Source organism: Diabrotica virgifera, chromosome 7 (assembly GCF_917563875.1).
Source record: "Diabrotica virgifera virgifera chromosome 7, PGI_DIABVI_V3a".
NCBI lineage: Eukaryota > Metazoa > Arthropoda > Insecta > Coleoptera > Chrysomelidae > Diabrotica > Diabrotica virgifera.
In genome coordinates, this window is record NC_065449.1 from 83,314,526 (window position 1) to 83,333,107 (window position 18,582).

Sequence of the window (18,582 nt, forward strand, 5' to 3'; positions counted from 1 at the left end):
TAGGAATTATGCAAATCACAGCATAGTAGCCCGAGAGCCGTTCAGAAATAATTAATGCTTGCCCTCTATCCTGTCTTTTAATATTTGCCATTTGGTATATTTCTCATTTTATGAGGCAAACAGGACCAATTTGCTGTAGAAATAGTGGAAAATAGACTAGTTTCACCTTAATGGTTGGTAGTTCAAACATGCAACAATGGTTATTCTTTTATAAATTCTGAAATCTCCGGAAATAAACATATTTATACAAAACGCTAACCTTAAACGATTTTACGTAAGAGGGTAGTCAAATAAAATAACTACAATAATTGTAATTGTAATAAAAAAATCAAGCAGACAAAGATAGAGAGAAAACAACAATCTAAGAATATTTTTTCTTTTTATTTAGTTAACTATAACTTTTCGTTAACTATTGGGTACAGTTTATATGCGCCCGTCTTAAATAATGGAGTTTATAGGTTTCATTTTTTAGATCATTACTGTTGCTTGTCTTAAATTAATTTTTGTTATGTTTGGCTAGATTTATTTTTGAGCATTGTCAACTGGTGACTCATTATTTATTGTCTATGAATTTTAGAGTTTATTTGGTTGTTTTGTGTCAAAATATTTACTAGTCAAGCAAGTTGACTGTTTGATGTATTCGTAGACATCTAAAAAGATTTTCAACTGAAATTGTGGTTAATTTCCATTATACACAGCGAATAGAGCTGACTTCTCATTTCATCTTTAATATCATCTTCCTCATTGCTGGGCTTAGAAACTTGAATCCATTATTAGTTGTGTCCACTTTGCGCTGTATTTTTTTTATTTTCCTGTTGATCGATTAGATATTATGCAATTTTCGATATATCTAACCGCCTTCGAGATAATCGACCTCAAAGTCTAAAATGTGACGTCACAATCCTTTTATTTTCTGCCGACACACTAAACGTCAGCTGAAAACGTTGCCAGTAAGTAGGCTGGTTTTTTAATCTGAATTTGTTAAGCAAAACAAAGGTTTGGTATTTACATTTCAGTTTGACACTTCGTGAATGTCAAACTAAATTTTAAATTAAGTAGGTATTAATAAAATATCAATGATATTTGATAGTGAATTTAATTATTATATAAAATAAATAAGATGTTCAAAAATACAATTTAAGTATATTTTGACAGCAATAATTTATTAACAACTTTAAAAAGGTTTATACGAGTATACGGCCTCCCCTTTAATGGGAGTACTTAATGATAAATGGACTGTTCCATTTGTTATGAAATGAAAATTGTTATTATAGTCGGTTCGCTAAACTCAGACACAACTGGTTAGTGATTTTAGTGAGTAATTTTTCGTTTTTTTGCGAATTTTGCGAAAATTGGCAAAATTAGTAATTATTTAGTAACTATTAACTATTGTTCGTCCGTTATAACTTTTCCCATGCGTCACGATTCATTTTCAAACAAATTAAGTCAAAACATAAAGTGAAACGTACGCCGATGTGTGTAGTAGATAGTATACAGTATACAAAATGTATATATACATCGACGTTCATTTTTGACATGTTTTGACTTAATATGTTTGAAAATGAATCGTGACGCATGGGAAAAGTTATAGCCGACGAACTATATTTAGTAATTTTTTTTTTGCCAAATTGGCAAAATTACTGACTAAAATCACTAGCAAGTTGTGTCTGAGTTTAGCGAACCGACTATATCAAATGGTGTTTGGAATAAAAAATTATGGTCTGATATGTGCAATTACATCCTTCAAATTAATGAACAAAAATATTTGAAGATTTTTCTCAAATTATGGATACCAACAACATTTTCATTTATAACTCTTTTATTTTTAATTTGACGAAAAAAAGTTATTCTTCATAAAAAGCTCTTCATGGACTAAGATTTATGATGCAATCATCATATTATATCAAATTTTATTAATTTTATACGAGGTATATAAAAAATATGAATTTCGATTAAGAGTAAAGTACCTTTATATTTCACAACATTTAAATTAAAATGATATAATTGCACATTAAAACATAATTTTTAATTCTAAACAACTTTTCCTAATAGCAATTTTCCATATTATGATTAAAATACGTAAAAAAACAAAGTTTTCGTTATGATAATTCTCGAATTTTCAGCTTGTTGTAAATGATTTCCGAAATGGAAATGGAAACGTCACATCTTTGTAGGTAAAAACGTAATTATCAGTAGTAATTGCACAAGAGCTCTGAAATTATTGAATTTTTCCCGAGTGACACTTTGACAGTTTTAATTTCACGAGCCGAAGGCGAGTGATATTATGTCAAAGTGTTACGAGAGCAAAAATTCTATATTAATTTCAGAGGTCGAGTGCAATTTGTTGCGATTATTTCATGAATAAAACTGTTCAAAACCAAAATTTTATTGTAATTCATTTATGTAAGTACCATTAAACACACAGTTTTTATAAATATTTGACGATTGAAAGTCATCACTTTTATAATTTTTAAAACATTAATTGTCATTAATGTCACTGAATGTATTTTTTCGTAGCAACGAAGGGCATCTGACGTAATATACTTAACGACGGGAGATTATCAAAAATTATCGATTTAATTCAGATTTCTGTAGCTTTCTATTGGTCAGAATCTCCTATGAATGAAATAATCATTACAATTCAGTATGGCTAATCTCATATAAACACCATATTTAACCTATACATGCCACAATAAAAAAGTATAAAAATTATACCAACAGTTATTTTTATTAAAACATTCCCAGTAATAAAAATTTATTATAAGGGACCAAACGGCAATATATCCTTTTCATCTAATATTTTATAATGTATGACTACACATGTTATTATTCAAATCAGGGCCACTGGTTATGGTGAATAGTTGTCCCGGTACCGCGAAGGATCTTCTTTGATCATACACCAATGCATGTATTATATTAAATGTATCATATAGCGTCCTATTTACACTCCAGCTAACAATTATTTAATGTACTGTATGGAATACCCTATTAACGTACTACCGTGATCATATAGTATTTTTACTACAAAAACGTTATTACGTAGGTCAAAATTTTTGACGTAAGAGAACTGTCAAAACATTAGAATGTGACTTTTCATTATTGCCGTGTTTATAATAAACATAGCAATAATGAAAAGTCACATTCGAATGTTTTGACAGTTCTCTTACGTCAAAAATTTTGACCTACGTAATAACGTTTTTGTAGTAAAAATACTATAGCTGGAAATTAAGGTAAGTAATTCCAGATATTTAAGTTGTTTCGAATAAGAAGTGTATACAGCAATTGTTGTCATATTATGTACAATGCCATGTCATACATACCTTGTAATCATTTTCATGAGAAACAATCGGAAATTCTATAAACTAAAAAGAAGAAAATAAATCTTACAAACCAATAGAAAAAACGTATGTAGGATGAATATTAAATTTAATAATGCTCATATCTTTGTATGTTTGTTTAGGGTATAACTTCTAAGAAACACAACTTTTGATTTGATTAGACTTTGAAGACATTCTAGAGCTGGATCCCGCGTACCAAAAAAAGTTTATTAATAGCAAGCTGAAAATTTGTTAATAGCTTCACGGTGTCTAGTCGGACAAACTTTGATGTATGGGAACACTGGAACAGGGGAAGTTTTGATTGTGGAACAGTTTGAAAATTTAGAACGTCAGATTACAAAAACGTTCCATGTATTTTGTTGGACAGAACTTCCAAATGATTTGTTACCATTTCATTAAACTCTCATGCAAAAATCAGACTGGTGTTTATCACCAACTGAACATTTTAATGAGTGGAACACGTAGAACATGTCAAATGACAGGAATCATGTTGGTTAGTAATAGCAGTCTGATTTTTGGATGAGAGTTTAATGAAAGTTTAGTTTTAGGAGATGACTCATGAGGCTTATAATATGTTATTCTTAGCATTTCTTGGCTCATGTTTTTTTTAAGTACAATAATTTCAGACTTCAGCCATTATATTATATTCATTATATATCTTATATTTATTATATTCAGACTTTAGCCATTATATTATGTTGGTCAATAAAGACATATTCAGACTCAGAGTTGAACATGTTTTAAAGTTTACTATTTTACTTGGTAAATAAGCCACAATTTAAGTTGGAAAAACTTGATTTAATTTATCTCATTCATATGGACAATTCAGACATATATTATTCATGTTAAGGCAGACGACTTTAAAATGATATTGCCAATATTTGGGAGTTGCGTTACTGGGACGACTTTATTGGAAGATAGTTCATCCGAGTACATGAAATCAACTTTAACTTAAGAATATTCGTCATAAAAATCATAGCAAATGATTTGTGTTTAAAAATATAACCCCATGCAATGATAGTAAAATTCGCGCATTAGTGATTCCATAGTAAATCACGAGAAAAACCAGGAAAAAAGCTCATGATACTCTCCCCACCGTAAGTATTTGATAATACATTTAATTTACTCTTAAAATTAACCTTAAACTCTGATTTCATATGTATGATATTTTAAAATATAAATAATATTAATAATAATAATACATAAATATGTGTATAAATAATAATAAAATATAAATTATGTATCCTTGATATGTTACTGACTTACTAATCGTGGTATTTTTTTATATGAATTTTCTCTTTTAATATGAGTAACCACATCCTACTGCATTCTGCCGAGGAATTTGCGACACAATTGGTTTCATTTAACATAATTAGAGCCGTTTCTTTGATTTTTCTCTTTTTACCATCAATCTGATTCTTTCTGGACTATACTTGAATATTTCCATTGAACTTCTATTATCATTATTCATTGTCCCATGCGTGTTTACATATGTGAGATTTATTATATTATCTATTTTTAATATTATCTGGTATTTACTTATTCTAACTTTTAATTGTCTTGATGTTTCACCTAAATAAAAATGTTCGCATTCACAAGGTATTTTATAAACACAATTCTTTGTTCTTTCTCGTTCATTGTTAGGTTTAGTTTTAGATAAAATAAATCTTAACGTGTTTGTTGTTTTGAATGTGGTTAAAATGTTGAATTTATTTCCTATTGTTTTAAGTTTCTCGAGTATATGCTATTGTTATTATTTCTTGTGAATGTTATAGAATCCCGTTCTAATAGTCCAGGAACCGAAGCTTTTCACCTCGCAATTTTTACAGAATGGATCGATTTGCTTGAAAATTTGAGAATAAATAGTGGATAAGTCCATGGATCAAAATCTATATGATGCCAAAAGGCACTTTTACCATGGGGGTGGTTGCCACCCCATCTCGGGGTGGAATTTTTTTTATTATATTCTGACGGCAAAAGTTGGTAAAAATATTCATTCTGAGCAAAAAACGTTCTATACATTTTTTTGATAAAATTAATATTTTTCCATTTATTCGCTATCAAAAGTGTTACGTTTTATATCGAAAAAATCAATGTTTTTAATGTTTTCTGCTAATAACTCCAAAAGTTTTCGTTTTCTCAAAACAACACTTTACTTTAACAAAAATGTATCTTTTGAAAAAATAAACAAAAACGATTTTCTTAATTTTCTTTAAGACTAATAGTAATTAAGCTATACTTTACTATATGTTAGCTCTTCTTCGTCAAATGCTAAATATTGTAGTTTCAAGTCAAAAGACGGGAAAACTATGCATTTTTCGAGGATAACTTGTTCAAACTAATTTAAAGTATCTAAAAATATCTATCTCTAGAAATAAAATAAAGGTCTCTAGCTCAAAAATTAAGTGACTTATAATGAAAAGAATGTCAGTCCCTATTTTTTCAGCGAAAAAGTGATCGGAAGCAACCCCGTAATCACCACCCTAATTAAAATTCGTCATCGACCTTATTTGGTCTTCTTTATTTATGTATTGTTAATAGGCTCTAGAAGTTTGACCGGCTTAAAATAATTAGTTTAAAAAAAATGGAGTTAAAAGCGAATAACGAATTTTTGTAGTTTGGAAAAAATGGCCTTTTCTTCAGAATAGAACGATTAGAATCAGAGATACAAAAAATGTTTAAATATGAAATTATAGCTTATTTAATTCCCAAGAACCCGACTTTCAAAAAAATTTTCTACGGCAAAAATTGAGTGAGCTATTGACAATTAAAGCTTGTAAGAACATGCAAAAACCACCTTTACCAACCCTTTCAAACTCCTCTCTTTTTGCGACTGAGGATTTTAAAAAGATTTAATATCAATAGGTTTAAAAATCTTGCAAAAACCTACAAAGTTCTTTTTTACCAAACTTTCTAGGATAAAAAATAAAAAAGTTACAGTTAAAAAATCAATATATGTATATTTTGAAAAAAAAAGGAGAAAACTGGAGTTAAAAGCGACTAACGAATTTTTGTAGTTTGGTAAAAATGCCATTTTCTTCAGAATAGAAAGATTAGCATCAGAGATACGAGAAAATTTTTAAACAAAATTGTAGGATATTTATTTCACAAGAAGCTGGTTTGAAAAAAATTTTTCTATGGCAAAAATTGAGTGAATCGTGAATGAGCCTATATCGAGAAACATTGATTTTTTCGATACAAAACTACCACTTTCGATAGCGAATAAATCGAAAACTATTAATTTTATCAAACAAATGTATAGAACATTTTTTGCTTAAAATGAATGTTTTATCAACTTTTGCGGTCAAAATATAATAAAAAATGTTCACCCACGAGATGGGGTGGAAGGGTGGAAACCACCCCCATGGTAAAAGCGTCTTTCGGCATCATATAGATTTTGATCCTTGGACTTTTCACTACTTACTCTCAAATTTTCAAGCAAATCGATTCATTCTGCAAAAAAATGCGTGGTTTTGTCCTATTTTAAGCTTCATTACTTGAACTATAAGTTGTTCTACTCCGTTCGGTCCATTCTTGACAATTCCTTAGTTATACACGACAAAGGATAATCATTTTTAATAAAACAGTTGTTAACAATAATTGTTTTTCTTCTAAGAATTTCTTGTGATTACATTGTCATGAATGATGAGCGAAACCATGAAGAAATACACCATTTTTTTCTTATGGTTCCATCCTCATTGAACATTAGCAGTAAAATATTAGCAAAGCAATGTATCTTGTGCAGCTCGAAACAGTTAAATTTACTGTGAGTCGAATTTACATTTTAATGTGAGTCGAAATCAGTCCACTCTGTTTTTTCACAACTTAATATAGTATCAACATATTATTTGTCGAGTAAGTTTCTGTTATAATATTAAGTTTTCTCTTATCATGGTAATTCCGATTCATAATTAACATTTTTTCTAAACGACAACGACTCAAAATTTTAATTTCGACAATTATATACATTATATTATTTTTTACTGTCTAACATATAAATAATTCAATTAATAAGTTGCCAGAAATATCTTTCTTATGACTGGAATGTAGAGTCGTTGACATTGGAATTAATATATTAATTTTTAAGTAGGAGTATTAAATTATAAATAAAAAGACGTTGAAATTCTACATTATTTAGTAGCCGAACTTCGGGGCACCAGTATTAAATCACTATTTTTGGGCAATCGGATATCCCCCACTAAATTATTAATGAACTTGGGAGAGGCGAGATAAGTTAGAAACGTTTAAAAAGATAAAGTATGAACGGTATGCTTTATGTTTTTACATACTAGTATTTATGAACTTACTGGTACCTAGTTTGATTTATACCTCGCATTGGAAACTATATGTGTAGCCTACAGGTAATATCTTGAAAGATCTTAAAGTTATCTACTATGTTATTTAAATGTTTATAAGATTAGATAGGTATTCTAAAAGTTGTAAAAACTTATGTATTTATTTACATCGAGGTACGGAGGAGCTGTTAATATTAGTTCGATGTTTATTTTCTGGACATTTAGATCCTAGACTATTTTCCTATTTCCTAAACATTTAATTGACATTAATCTCCATTAATGTTGAAAACCATATGAAATTTGCGCAAGTCCCACAAGTCCGCTCTTGTTAGTGGTTAAAGCGTTTAAACGTATCGGTGTTTTTCTGATGTTTATACAATCAAAAGTCTTTTCATTGTAAATGGATGAGTAGCTACAGGGTATATACATATACTCTGCGCTAATTAGCAAAACACAAGGAAAAGTTATTTACCAGCAATTTTATTGCTGGAATCGAATCTTGTGATTTTATATATTAATAATATAGGTATGCAAAGTTCGCAGATAGTGTTCTACTTTTTTTATAAACAAAATGGCGCCCGAAAATCGTGTTTTTTTTTCAATTTTTGCTCTATAACTCCAAACTTTACACCAAAAACACCCAAATAAAAATTCGCCGTAATTAAATTCTACATAGAGACGTGTTTTTCCCAACTTACTTCGACGAAAATTTTCCCCGGAAAATGCGAGTTTTTCCAACAAAATCTTTAATTTTCAACTAAAATTTTAGTTAAGTAATTGTTTATCGATAATTAAATAACTTGAAATATTAAAGCTCTTTTCGTATAGATTATGACTTCAGAAGGCGATGGAAATTGAATGAACAGTTTAGCAATAATTAAATTATTAATTAGAGATTTACGGTCGCTATAATAACCACAATAATTATGATACATAAGAATAACTATGATTTGTATATAAAAAGACACTGCACCTATCAAATGTACTTTACAGAATTAAAATTAGACTATTTAAGCGGCCTCAGGAATATTTTAAATTTATAAACAATTATTTCGCTTATAAATAAATAGAATATCTCGGGAAATGTTAAATTAAATTAAATTATGAAAACGGCACTGAAAACAAAGCGACAGAATGCTTCTTTTAAAAGAAAAAACGTTTAATTGTGGTGAGTGGTTCCTGAGATACAACCGGTCAAAGTTGACCGGTATTTACGGCAAAGATATAAACAATAGGATCATAATTTTCGAACAGTCACCTTTTTATTTTGTCCTCTTTGTCCACACCAATTTTTATATCTTTAAAATCCTCATAACATATATTATTATAATAAAAACTATCGATATTACGAGTGAAAGTTGCCAAAAATAGCAAAATTCCAATAAAAGAAATCTCATAATTCAAAATCCGTATACGTTAAAAAAAATGCATTTTCTCGGCTTCCCGTGGAGTAATTTTCTTCATTCTTTTTTTGTTCCCAAGTAACTCGAGTAAAGCCATCTAACTAACGCATTATTAAATGTCAAAGGTGCTTTTGTTTTGTTATAATAGATTAATTTATTAATTTAATAAAATAATGAAAAAAATGTCTTCATTATCTTGTAGGGGGGCTTTAAACTTAGATTTAGTCACTTTCTAACTTTCATAATACTAATTTTTAACTGAGTTATTATATCTTGAAAATGGCCATTTTCGCGTTTTTCTAATTTTAAATTGCTTCTCGAAAACGATCAACTTTCGAGAAAACTTATGAGACCTTTTTTGTTCAGAATGGCCCAACAAACCTAAAAAAAATTGTCCGGGCCAAAAATTTTTTACAATTTGTTTAAAAAAAATTGTTTAAACAAATTGGGACCACTTTTCGCGTGGGCGACTTCTTGAACATTATTCTGGGGTGTCTCACGAATGTGATTATGCAAAAAAATCTCATGGAAATATTTTTCCAACGAAGCCGCCGTTTTTCCCTTGTCGAATAGTAGCTTGACGTTTTCTAAATTAAATGTTGGTTAAATAGGTAGTTGGGTAGTTGAGCGCCATATCAGCTCATCGGCAAAACAGTAGGTTTCGAGATTATTTTCTCATGTTCTCTGCAGAGGTCTTTCTATGGGTTGGGTAAATTCATCTATGGGTGGATTTGTGCTTTATTTTATATAGTCTTGAAAAGTATAGAAACAGAAAATACAAATACAAACATACAAAATTAGGCCTGGATCCCGCGTACCAAAAAAAGTTGATTAACAGCAAGCTGAAAATTTGTTAATGGCTTAACAATGTGTAGTCGGACAAACTTTGATATACGGGAACACTGGAACAGGGGAAGTTTTAATTGTGGAACATTTTAAAAATTTGGAACGTCGGATTACGAAAACGTCTAATGTATTTTGTCGGACAGAACATACAATTGATTTGTTACCCTTTCATTAAACTCTCATCCAAAAATCAGACTGCTATTATTAACCAACATGATTTCTGTCATTTGACATGTTTTTCTTGTTCCACTTATAAAAATGCCCAGTTGGTAATAAACACCAGTCTGATTTTTGCATGAGAGTTTAATGATATAGTAACAAATCAATTTAAAGTTCTGTCCGCCAAAATACATGGAACGTTTTCGTAGTCTGACGTTCCAAATTTTTAACCTGTTCCACAATTAAAACTTCCACTGTTTCAGTATTCCCATACATCAAAGTTTGGCCGATTAGTCACCGTTAAGCTATTAACAAATTTTCAGCTTGCTATTAATCAACTTTTTTTTGGTACGCGGGATCCAGGTCTAAATATATATTTAGTTAATAACGAAAATAACATTCACCTATTTGTCTACTCGACCATTATCGCTGTCATCAAGGCATGGTAGAAATTGAAAATTGCACTCTCATGTTTTTAATTGTTGAATTTGACAACCACATACTAACAACAGCTTTGTTTATTTAATATGTCAGGAACAGCAACTTATGAAAATAACCGGGCATTCCAACACAAAATCTATATCTTCCTACCTGCAGATGAACCAGGAACACCATGAGATGATCATTCAACAAATGAGAATCAATACAACGGAGCCCCAACCTAGTTGCTCCAAAAATTTAAATCCACATCCAAAGGAATCGGGAAATAATGTAAACAATTATTATAACTCTGTCTGTAATAATAATTATTAGTTTTTTAATATTGGGTTTTGTTGTATTGCTAAATAAATTATTTAGAAAATTATTATTTCTTCATTTGAGAGTTTCATTTTCTTCGAGTAATTTTCTCCCTAAATTACACTCGTGCATCAAAATATTCAGATAATTTAGCTTTCAAGTGTATTGCCTTTTAAAAACTACTCTCGTTCATTTTCACATTTTGGCGAAAGAGCCCGACTCCGAAGGAGGAGGCGATAGAGCCAAAATATGAAAATGAACTCTAGTAGTTTTTAGGCACACTTTCAGCAAAATTATCGCTAAATTTTGATGCACGTATGTAATTACCCCCGATAACTATATTATGTTTTTATTATAATAAATCTCGATAATAAGCCATCAAAACGGTTTCGTCGATAAGGTCCACGCACTATTCCGTCAGCCAGGCCTCAAAATGGCAATATTCTTTCTCGTAAATCCACCTAGTAGTTTTTGGCACTTTCACTAAAATATCTTGGGGGAGATCAGTGTATTGGGATATTTCGAACATTTTATGTCTCAATAGCAAAATTATTTTTTACGTACTGTCAAGTTGACAAGTAACAACGTAAGTAAACACTGTGGTAAAACTATGGTTACCACAATTACTAATTAAAGAATACTTAGTCTGGCATTAAACGTTGAAGGCACCCCAGGTATTACGGATAATACCTTTGATACCTTAACCCGTTAACGCCCAAATTATTTTTTTTTTGCATATTAACGTAATTTTTTGTTTCATAATATATTTTGAGGTACAAAATGATGTCCTATCAAAGTTTTTGTTTTTTGTTTTCAAATTTTTGAAAAAACAACTGTCCTCATTTGAGTACGCTGGTCTCAATTACTATAAAATTAAAGACAAAATTTAGTTTCGCAAAATAAATTTATTTAGTAGTTTTTGAAATTATATTCATATGATATACTAAGGAGTTAAACAATGTTTATATAACTCCTATATTTGTTTATGAAATTGTTTAAAACTAATTGATACGCAAAGCGTTACAACACATTTCTGGCAATATGTTCGCGGTTTTGACGTACAGTTTTGATTTTGACATCTTCGTTGTTTTTCTCGTTTTGCTACAAAGTGGTTTTTACTATCATATCTAATGTCTTCGGAGATATTGCTTCTTGCTGTACTTGGAAGATTAAATGGACGACCTTTGCCTATCCTTACGTCATGTCGACTTTTTAGATATGAATAAGCTACTTGTCGCCTAAATTTTTTGATGGATATATTTTTCCCTTTATGTATCATGTTGTATAGCACGCACCCATTTACAATAGACATATCTACCATTCGGGTAATAAGACACCAATACCATTTTTTTCCTATTACAGATGTATGGTGTTTGTCTTACAACCAGTCATGGTGATCCACTCTACCCATATGTTTGAAATAGGGGATAGTTGGGAAACATGTACTTTCTTTCTTTTCCTTTTTACTCCATTGTTGTACTTGGTTGGTGAGAAAAACCGTATCATAATTGGTTCCAATAGAAACACATTTACTGTATTGTTGTTGTAAAAGCACCAGTCATATGCACCTTGAGGCTTCTGTTCTGTTTTTTAGGTCTTTTTATTGTTTGGTAGGACACTTTGCAGTTCGGTTTACTTTAATAATTTTCTCAAATAAACATTTTTGTCTCATCCTAGAATCGAAGAAAATAATTAGTTACTAAAGATGCCAATGTAGACTTTTTATACACAATATGTGAATTTGCCCTGCGTCCTCATTTGAGGACGCATAATACTCGTATAATTTTTTTAACATTTTTTTTTACTGGGAAGTCATTTTTGTATTTTTTTTGTGCAAGTTATGGATCTAACTTAATGAAAAAAACAAATTTTTAGAACTCACCTTTGTTTATAAAAAACTTATGCACACCGATGTAAGTATAGTTCAGTAAACTTAAAAATAGTACTTCTCGCCTTGGGCTAGTATTTCGTCAAATAAAAATAAAGCACCAATACATACACTTCTTCCTACGGTGGTGCTTCTACTAAACCACCGAGCTAGGCAATCACAAAATATTCACGCAGAATTTGTTTTATCCCAACCTAAACAAACCGTCCTCAAACGATGACGCTGGGCGCTAATGGGTTAATAACGATAAAAATATATTCAATTTTAATATTAGACACGCCTTCAACAGTGGTAAAATAAAATAAAGTGTTAATATTGACTACAAAAAAATAAAACGAAAGTACACAAGTCTATTAATAACGCCTAATGAAAATACAATACAGTCCACGTGGAAGGTTCAAAGGAAAAATGTAATATCCGTCACGTTCAAATAATGTGGTCGTCGCAATCAATTTCTTCTATTTATTTGCCGCTGCCGCGCTATTGATGTGCCATTGTATCTGCGTATCCGTATCGGGTCGACCTAACCTAACATATTACCTAACAACGCGATACACGTTTACAAATGGCTGTGCTTTACCCGCAATATAGCGATATTGTGTTAGTCCCATCTGGCATCTACCGAGGAAGAACGAATTGTTCAATATTTGTTGTTTTCTAAAATTTTTGTAGTGGTTCTATTTTTATATTAAGTTAACTATTTTTTTTAGCGTTGGTCACTTTCTTCTTGTCTAGGAAACCATAAAAAAATTACTATATACAGGGTGTAACAAAAATACAGGTCATAAATTTAATCACATATTCTGGGACCAAAAATAATTCGATTGAACCTAACTTACCTTAGTACAAATGTGCACATAAAAAAAGTTACAGCCCTTTTAAGTTACAAAATGAAAATCGATTTTTTCAAATGAATCGAAAACTATTGGAGATTTTTTATTGAAAATGGACACGTGGCATTCTTATGGCAGTAGAATCTTAAGAAAAAATTATAGTGAAATTTGGACACCCCATAAAAATTTTATGGGGGTTTTGTTCCTTTAAACCCCCCCAAACTTTTGTGTACGTTCCAATTAAATTATTATTGTAGTACCATTAGTTAAACACAATATTTTTAAAACTTTTTGCTTCTCAGTACTTTTTCGAAAAGTCAGTTTTTATCGAGATATTTCGAATATTTGTCAAATCCACCACATATTTTTTGTATATGGTTAAGTACGACTATGGAGACTTTGTAATAATATAAACATTTATTTATGATTTTCATTTTTAGGGATATTTTGAACCATATTAAAAAAGAAGTCACATCTCGATAAAAGGTGCCTTTTCGAAAAAATACAAAGAAGCAAAAAAGTTTTAAAAACACTGTGTTTAACTAATGGTACCGCAGTAATATTTTAATTGGAACGTACACAAACATTTGAAGGGTTTAAAATAACAAAACCCCCATAAAATTTTTATGTAAACATATTGAAAAATAAGCCTCAACTTGATAAAAACTGCCTTATCGAAAAAATACTAGGAGGCAAAAAAGTTTTAATAATATTGAATTTAACTAATGGTACCACAATAATAATTTAATTGAGACGTACACAAAAGTTTGGAGGGGTTTAAGGGAACAAAATCCCCATAAAATTTTTACGGGATGCACAAATTTCACTATAATTTTTCTTTAAGATGTTACTGCCATAAAAATGCCAAATGTCCATTTTCAAAAAAAAATCTCCAATAGTTTTCGATATATTCTAAAAAATCCATTTTCATTTTGTAACTTCAAAGGGCTGTAACTTTTTTTATGTGCATATTTGTACTAAGGTAAGTTAGGTTCATTCGAACTATTTTTAGTCCCAGAATATGTGATTTAATATATGACCTGTATTTTTGTTACACCCTGTATATTCGGTTTCATAACGTCTTACGACGATGTCCGACTCCCAAACGCCACTGTATTCTGTCCTGAGTTAGGTCTTCATTCAGATTTCTAGCGCTAATCGCTTTCCTAACTCCCAGATTCCAGCTCTGTGTTGGTCTTTCTCGTTTTTTCTTCTCTGGGGGTTGCCACATCATAGTTTTTTAGGCAATCTTTTGTCCCCCATTAGGCTCACATGCCCATACCATATGAGCTGTTTTCTTTCAATATCCTTAACTATAGTGCCCTCTACACCCATTTGTTGTTTTATTACTTCATTCCTTATTCTTTCGGCTCTTGATATTTTCATCGATCTTCTGATGGCATCCATTTCCGTGGCTTCGACCTTTTTCTTATATTTCTCGGTTATTCTCCATGTCTCGGCTTCATAAAGTAGGCTAGTTTTAACCATTGTCTCATATTTGTTCCATTTTTTTTCTTTGATATTTCTTTATTTAAAAAAAATTACTTTTAAACTTAAAAGATTAGCCTCACGATGGGAGCTTAGAAAAAGTTAAGTTGAAATTATTAAGGTTACGATTCTATTTCTACTCACACACTCAGCTTTTTTTCTGGAAGGCGTCTACTATGAACCGGTCGTACTTCAACCAATTGGCTTATTGTACATCTTTCATTTCTTTATAAAAACCCATTCCAGAATACTGGAACCCTATACCAGCTTATAAAGGTCTAGTGGGTGGGTGCCATATACGTTTTGAGTCACTTTGTTGTCTCCAAAATATGTTTGCCATCTCCGATCCAATGCCTCGCAGTCATGCAAGATATGGTTGACTGTTTCAGGTTGTCTGTTCCCTTGACATGTCTTTGACCGGGTACATTCTCCCAGTGTGAGTTGTGTTGGTCCCGATGACTCGAAACGCTCGAAACCTATACCAGTGTCACACTGTTCTGTCAGTCCCACGAGTTCTTGTCGATATTCCCACACTAGTCCAGTGTTCACCTTGGGGCTTACGAGAGCCCGAACACACTCAGCTTACTTTAAAAATAACGTATATTCTTTCATAATTTTGATCCTTAAAGATTTCGAATTTTCTTATTATAGTGGCTAGCCGTTACGGATATCGGACTAACTATTCTACTGTATACGTAGAATATGCTAGGACTATTCGAATAACTATTCTGACTTTGTTGACTGCTGCCAAAAAGTCAGGCAGTAGTAAGTTAAACCACTTTCGTAGGTTATAAAGCCAGGATATGTTATTGAAAATGAACGAATACCTATTACATTTTCTTATATTGACAAGATCTATTATAAATCTGTTCTATAGGCCATTCCACGAATATGCAATTGTTTTGGAATATCGCAACAACGAATATTTTAATGTGCAACATAAGAAGTGCGAAAGTAAATGGCTCTAATAATTATTATTCGAATAAACAACAATGTAATTTGCAGTTTACTTTCGTTCTTTATATTTTTGCAGTCAAATATTCCTTGTCGAAATAATCGAAAACAATAGTATATTCGTGGAATAGGGTATACAGTATACATTATTCCAAAAACGCATTCATATTTAAAATCAGCTATAAGAAATACATGTTTTGTTAAGGTGTTACCAATCTGCGTGGTTGCCGTTACCTCTCCATAAATTGGAATAGTATGACTTGAAGCTGTTTCAAGGACCAAGTTTGTTTTAGTGGGCTGTAATTTTCCATTCAGAAATCCGGTCCGAAAAAAGGATCTGTGTAGTTTTGATTGTTAAATTGGTCCTTAAGTAATAAATTCTGTTCATGTTTATCTAAAGTATAAGTGCGAATTTGACGGTTTTATTTAGATACAGCTGACGCCCATACCTTAAGTTTCATTTACACTTGGCAAGTTTACTGGCTGAAAGTATTTGCGGCCACTAAACTTGCCATGTGTAAACAACAGGAAAGTGCACTTGTTGTGAAAGTGATAGAAAAATTTGCGAATTTTCGATATTACTTTTACATTTTCAAAATGCACAGTTTGGTCACTACTAGGCCTGGATCCCGCGTACCAAAAAAAAGTTGATTAATAGCAAGCTGAAAATTTGTTAATAGCTTAACGGTGTCTAGTCGGACAAACTTTGATGTATGGGACCACTGGAAGAGGGGAAGTTTTAATTGTGGAACAGGTTAAAAATCTGGAACATTAGATTACGAAAAGTCCCATGTATTTTGTCGGACAGAACTTCCAATTGATTTGTTACCCTTTCATTAAATTCTTATCGGACTTATGAAAATGACCATTTGGTGATAAATACCAGTCTAATTTTTGCATAAGAGTTTAATAAAAGGGTAACAAATCAATTGGAAGTTCTCTCCGACAAAATACATGGGACGTTTCCGTAGTATGACGTTCCAAATTTTTAACCTGTTCCACAATTAAAACTTCTCTGTTTCAGTGTTTCCATACATCAAAGTGTGTCGGACTAGACACCGTTCAGCTATTAACAAATTTTCAGCTTGCCATTAATCAACTTTTTTTGGTACGCGGGATCGAGCCCTATACAAGATGTCCTCATGTGAGGATATCGTGAGCCAATGGAGTAAAAATATTAGATATTTTTTTAAATAAGTACTGACAAAAAACAAAAAGTAAAGTATTTTATTCAATAAGTAATGTAAGGTACCTTACAAATATTTTGTTCAAAAGCTATTAGATGTCAGTACAAGTACTCATTGGACGGAATAGGATGTCCATAATCGAAGACAATGTGTTGTCCTTAACTGAGGACACGGGGAACGAAAGGGTTAAATAAATGGTTTTTTTATTTTGATAATGATTTCCGAAGTGAAATTATGTATATAAAACAATATAAAAATATGTGGGTATAAAAAAACTTCGTCAAGAAGCTAATTCATAGAGTTTTTACTGGCTCGATGTAACTCGCTGTATATTTTAAGTTACATTCCTACCGTACCCATCTCTATAGCCCAGTAAATTACCGTTTTGGAGTGTAATTTTTAAGGGCAACTCCGAATTGCCCCTGTGCTTCCCCTGTATAGTGCTTCATTTTTTGGTTACTTCACGTTGAAATATTAGATTTAAAACTTATCTTTCATGATCTAAAATTTTGCTTTTGCCAGATATATAGAGTTCGCGAATACACAACTCTTTTTGTATTTTTTAATAAAATATTTTCTTTTTGAGTTATTTATGCTTATACTATAGATCAAAAGTTGCTTATAATTTGTCAATTTATCCATTTCCGGACTTATTTTAAACACTCATTTTTTCACCCCGAAAAGAGGTGACTGTCAGCCCCCAAGTAAAAGCAACCAACGGCACAAATTCAACTTTGAAGTGGAGGGTAAGTAAATTTTCATGCAATTCTGAGTTTACCCTGAAAATTACACGGTATCGCCGTATTTCCCGTTTATTTACTGGGCTGCTACTAGAATTTAATTTTTTAGGTCGTTTTAAAAATTTTATGTAGGTACATAATCGATACTGTCAAATTTTTTTTCTCCGAATCCGAATTTAATATGAAGGGCGTATCAAACTTTGATGCTACCCTTGTAGGCTCCAATCTCTGTCCCAAATAGCCGTCAAATTAAGACCGGAGCAAGTTATCTGACGATTTGTCACGATTATTGCCAATATCTGGTTTTACGCTGCGATAAAAACGAAAAACGTTTTCCACTTCACTGTTTGGTTTTGGCATCAAACCTACCGCAGCACTTTTCTGTCTGCTTCTATTAATAAAGCTTATGATTGGACGTGATGCTCATATTTTTTAAAGAAAAAATGGATAGGGGATGAGGTTGGTAAATCACTGAAATATTGTGCACGCTCAAATTTAGGTCGGTGTTACATTTTTAAAGATTTTTCTTGGAAATTGTTAGCTTAGAGAAAAATGGGTTTACCGGTTTTGTTTAAAATTGGTCGATATAATCATTTCGAGGATAAAAAATGTTTGTTTTTCCAGTTTTAGGTCATTTTATGAACTGGAGTATTTCAGCTATATGTTAGTCACGTAATAACGATTTTTGAATTATCTACGTTAGTAATACGGTA